This window comes from Macrotis lagotis, chromosome 7, assembly GCF_037893015.1.
Source record: "Macrotis lagotis isolate mMagLag1 chromosome 7, bilby.v1.9.chrom.fasta, whole genome shotgun sequence".
In the NCBI taxonomy this organism is placed as follows: domain Eukaryota; kingdom Metazoa; phylum Chordata; class Mammalia; order Peramelemorphia; family Peramelidae; genus Macrotis; species Macrotis lagotis.
Genome location: NC_133664.1, coordinates 200,846,950 through 200,852,362, shown reverse-complemented (window position 1 = coordinate 200,852,362; position 5,413 = coordinate 200,846,950). Strand labels below are relative to the sequence as shown.

Here is a 5,413-nt window from a genome sequence, read left to right as displayed (position 1 = left end):
TTCTGCTACTTGGCTGAATTTGTTAATTGTTTCAAAAAGTCTTTTTTGATGATTTTCTCTGGTTCTCTAAGTACGCCATCATATCATCTGCAAAGAGTGAAAATTTTGCTTCCTTGTTTTTTTTTTTGCTTTTTACCATTTAATTCTTAAAATTTCATGTCTATAGACAGAATTTTCTTTTAACTTGTTTCTAATAGTCTAAAATGTCTGATTTGGATGCTTAAGATTGATTTGAATTAAGAACACTAGAAATCCATTTAAAATTCAATTATAGCAGTACCCATATTACTTAATCAAACATCAAATGAAAACCAGCATCCTATAAACATCAAATAGCAGTTGATAGGATTTAATAAATCTGAAGATGTGATGAAGTGGCTCCATCTTTCCATTTGTTTACATGGTCTGAAATAACAGTTCTGTGAAGTGGACATGTTTTCTCTCTATTAAGGTGATACACTCTTCACAAAATATATGCTGATCGATGAGAAGGATAGGCTTCTGGAATTCAGCCTGACAGATAGAACAAAGATCATCAGCTTCTGAACACTGTCTCTTGGAGGCTGGCACCCCGTAACTTGGTCATGTTAAAAATATCGGTAAAGCCTGCAAAGTTCTCAGATGCCCAAAAAAGTCTAGAAGTTTTAGAATGAGGTAGAGTAGACCCCGTAGAATCCCAAGACTCCATCCTGTAACATTGCCTCCTAACTCCCCATAGCTAACAAGGTAACGAAACCAAACTGGAATAGAAACAAAAGTTCGATAATACTGGCATAATTCTTTTAGGAGCATATACCAATAGCCCTTGGATTTAAAAGACATCACAAAAGAAGGCACCAACAAAATAAGGCATTTGAAGCCCATGAAGAGGAATTTAAGGATGAAGTCTGTAATTCCCACAATTCAGAGTACCTCCCAGAAGCTCAAAAAATCCAAAGTAGGATTTAAAAAGATTAAGCTGTAATAAAGCGATTGAGCCTGAAAGGTGTAATACAAGAGAACCGTAGAGCCTGCTAAGAATCCCAGTAAACAAGCACACTGTACCTTTGGAGCACCTTTCTCTTGGAAAAACCTGATTTACAATGCTTTTGTTTGCATACATAAAAGTTGTTCTTCCAAGAGAAATGCCTGTTATATGCTGCATTACAAGTTTGACACAGAAAATCAAAATACATGGAAGACTTTTCTGCAACCAATGGAAGAGATAGCGAAATTCAGAGATAGAGCTGAGGCCATTTTCTCCTGGTTCCGCGGGCGCCTTGCTTCATTGGGGGAATACGCAGCCCTGAGTATGGCTTTGGGAACCAGACCTTCCGTTTCTAGGGCTTGTACTTTGGCCACTCTGCAGGTACAGAACTTATGTGGATGTGACTGTCTCCAGGATGAAGGCAAGAACCTTCCCCAGTCCTTCCTTACGGTATGGGCACAGTGCGGAGTTGGGGCAGGGCCACAGGGTCCTGGCAGGTTGCGAAGGTGACTGCAGTTGGCTCGCGTGGCCTTGGGCTACGGCTCCTCTCGCGATGCGTCTGAGGCCTCGATGGCGCTGCAGGGGCGGGCCCGTCACAGCCAGACGTCGCCCCGCCTCCCTCCCGCAGCCAATGACCGACTGCGGCTGAGGCGGCGGCGGCGCGCGCGCTCCCGGAACGTGAGCGACGGTGGCGACGCGCGCGCTCCCGGAACGTGAGTGGCGCGCGCGCATCTGCGAGCATCTACGAGACGGACCAGGAAGAAGGCTGAGAAAGGCTTGGGCTTAGAGGGCGCGGCGGGGGAGGAGGGGCGACGCGGGCCTAAACCTCATCACTCCCCTCCCCCCCAGAACTACTTAAATCGATCAAAACCATAAATAACTGCTGCGTCGCGCGCAGATTCGAATTCCAAAGTGGGTCAGGCGGGGCTAGGGCCGCGCGCTCGCCGACCCGGAAGCGGCGGCGCGGGGAGGGCTCCTTCCTCATTTCTTTTTCTTATTGCTAAAGCTAACATTTCTAATTCCATACTGAATAGTAGTGGTGATAATGGGCATCCTTGTTTTATACCTGATCTTATTGGAAATACTCCTAGTTTATTTGTATTACATATAATCTTTTTTTTTTTTTTTTTTTAGATTTTTGCAAGGCAATGGGGTTAAGTGGCTTGCTCAAGGCCACACAGCTAGGTAATTAGAAAGTGTCTGGGGGCGAATTTGAACCCAGGTACCCCTGACTCCAGGGCCGGTGCTTTATCCACCACGCCACCTAGCCACCCCTGGCATTTCTTTTTAGAATTGTTAACTGATATTATCCTGACTACAACTATGATCATCAAGGAATGCTATTGAGCTACTGTGGATCATTGGCTCAATAGCATTTCCTGATGATCATACCTTGAGAACTGAACCCACCTGAAATTCTGATTTTTAGAACTTGCTATTTACTTGGCCAATAACCAAATCAGATAATGAAAGTTAGCTGAAATCTTATGCCTCTATTAGTAGAAAATGAAATTTAAGACCTTTAAGACAATTTTAGGTTGGTCAGTTTTAAGTTATTTACAATAAAAACATTTTCAACTTCTAATCACGTTCAAAGGAATTACCCCTTGCAAAAGTCTCTAAACCATTTACAAAACCATAAATGATTCTTCTTCTAGAAAGACTAATTGCACTGATAGTCCTTTCCTTAACACAGAACTGAAACAGTGACAGAAATGAATCACTAAATAACAACAGAATCATATCCTGGTTTTACAAATCTTTGTATCATTTGCCCAATTATCCCTATATCAACTGTGAGAAATTAAAGGACGCTAACTTACACAGAAATATATAACTAGTAACATGTCAAAGCTATATACTAAATGTTGTGGCTTGCTTCCTTGGGGCCCACAGCTGCAACCTCCCTCCAGGAGGGGAGCTGAGAAAGAGGAGTCAAGCCACTACTGCCTTATGCCTCCAGCTCCCCTCCTGGAGGGAGGTGGCTGCTGTGGGCCCCAAGGAAGCAAGCCACAACAAATGGTGCCAAAACCCGGGATCCCCCTCTGAACAGCTCTTCAGACTCGCACTCCTACTTGCTGGCCAAGGTAAGTGCCCCATTTGGGCTGGTCTCTCAACAGCCCCCCACCCCAGTGGCCCCACGGCTATTAGAGCCCCCTGTAGTCCCTTATCCTAATGGGGAATCTTCCCCCTTCTTCCCAAGATACGCAAGTACGGGTTCTTAAACAACTTCTAAGTTCCCCATCACCTGAAATGCACTGAAAAAGAATGTCAGATAACACTCCAGGTGGTTTTGGCTTTGGCCTCCTGGATTGAAGCTGGTCACATCCTGGATCCTGATGTTTGGGGGCGTGTTTTGACACTTGCCCGCAGAGCTGAGGTCCGTGGTGACTTTTGTCCCCCGCTGCCCTTCTATCCTATTGTCACTGCAATACATGCCTGCCTTTCAGGGAGAGAGGAGAAGCCTCAAGATATTTTACAGGCAGCTTTAGATGTAGAAAAAACCAGAGCAGAGAGCGCATGCCACCTCACTGAGGTCCGCAATGAGGGCACTCAAACTGATGAGAAATCCACTCACCCCCCTCCTAAGCCCTCCCCGGATCCTCTGCCAGACACCCCCCCCCCCCCAAAGCCTCCTTGTCTCTACCCTGAGTTGCCTCGGGGAGATGACTGGATCCAACTCCCCCAACACTCTCCCCCAGAGCCACCCTGGACACAAAGTAAAATCCCTGACAAGCCCATTGATGATAACCCCTGGGGCCTGAAACATTAAGATGCTTCCACTGCCCCCTCAGCACCTACTAATGACTTCACAGAAGCCTGCCAGATGAGAGATTCCTGCTGGGGTGCATTTTCCCCCAAGCCAGAACCTTTTGCTCAGGCTTTCCCAGTTAACCAGTTAACCCTACCCCACAAAGACCCTTAAGGTGATCCCACAGATGCTAAGGTCCTGGAAAGGATGAGGAAGGTCGCCAGGGAGGAAGGCCTTAATAGCCCCTACTTGCAAAGCATGTTAGACACTTGGAGCATTGATCTTAATTGCCCAGGGGACTATAAACAACTCATGCAGACTCTTTTAACCCCTGGGGACTTTCTCATGTGGAAGGCAGCCTTTTATGATGAATGTGAACAACAGGCTGAGCACAATAGTCACACTGGTGTCCAGCTAACCTTTAACATGCTAGCAGGGGAAGGGACCTTTAGTACTATGAACATCCAGTCCCAGGGTCCCCCAGAGTACTTTGATCAGGTCAGGTTCTGTGCACTAAGGGCTTGGCGTCGCACACCACGATCAGGCCCCTCTAAAGAGCCCTTGTGCAAACTCATCCAAGGATGGACAGAGCCCTTTTCTGATTTTGTTGCTGGGGTCCAAGAGGCTGTTGAATTTAAAGTCACTCACACAGGTGTAGCCCATGCCCTTGCTAAAGAACTTATTAAGGAAGGCTGCTCCTAGGAATGTTGGAGGCTGATAGATCTTTCTAAATCCACTCACATAGAAGATTGGGTTTTAGCCTGCTGGGATGTGGGGTCTGTGACCCATCAAGCCTCCGCCCTAGCCCTAGCCCTAGAGACCTTGCAGATCCAAGTTCAGAGTGCACAGACAGGGAACCAAGACAGGAAATGTTATGCATGTGGGGGAACGGGCCACCTAGCACAAGAATGTGCTAATTGGCAGCGCCAATTCCCTGGTGCTGCCCCCAGCCATGGGCCCCAGCCCTCACAGACAAGGAAGCCAAGGACACACTGCCCCAAATGTAAGAAAGGCCTTCATTGGGCTAAAGACTGTTGTTTGGATCTCGCTCTCCCTCCTCCTTCCCCCTCGGGAAACGGGATGTGGGGCAACCCTCAGCCTGTGCCTAAGAGGGAACGACATCCTCTGGACAGCACCCATTCAACTTGGGCAGCCCAGAATGTCCCTAAAATTGGCCGGGTCAGTCTAGACTGGGGTCATTGACACAGGAGCTAATACCACTGTTATCCCTGCCGATCAGGCCCCCAGTGAATGGCCCACTGAAAAAAGGACCCACCATCATGGGGGCCTGTGGGGAAACATCCACTCAGATGCTATCCTGAGACCTCCGATGGGAGGACTGGGAAGGTCATTCAGGATCCATCCGACCCCTCCTGGTACCGGGTGCTCCCCATGTCCTTTGGGGAAGGGACCTCTAGAAACAGATGGGTCTCCACATATCCACTGATGTCTCTACCGGTCACCCGCAATTCTAGAGGCCACTGCTCCGCCCCTGCCATTCTTCCCTCCTTGTCCCCCGCCTACCCCAATGCAATGGAAGGATGAGACCCCCTTATGGACGGATCAGTGGCCTTTACCTACTATTAAATTGACTGCTCTCCGCTCCCTTGTCTCGGAGCAGCTTTCCTTGGGACACATTGTTCATTCCACCAGTCCCTGGAACTCCCTGATCTTTGTTATCCCAAAAAAGACAC

General features: G+C 47.8%; 1 pseudogene; it reads right to left on the bottom strand.

Moving 5' to 3' along the window:
- Window positions 1-328: 328 nt before the first annotated feature.
- On the bottom strand, window positions 329-1,503 carry LOC141494243 (E3 ubiquitin-protein ligase RNFT1 pseudogene; annotated as a pseudogene).
- Window positions 1,504-5,413: the final 3,910 nt, after the last annotated feature.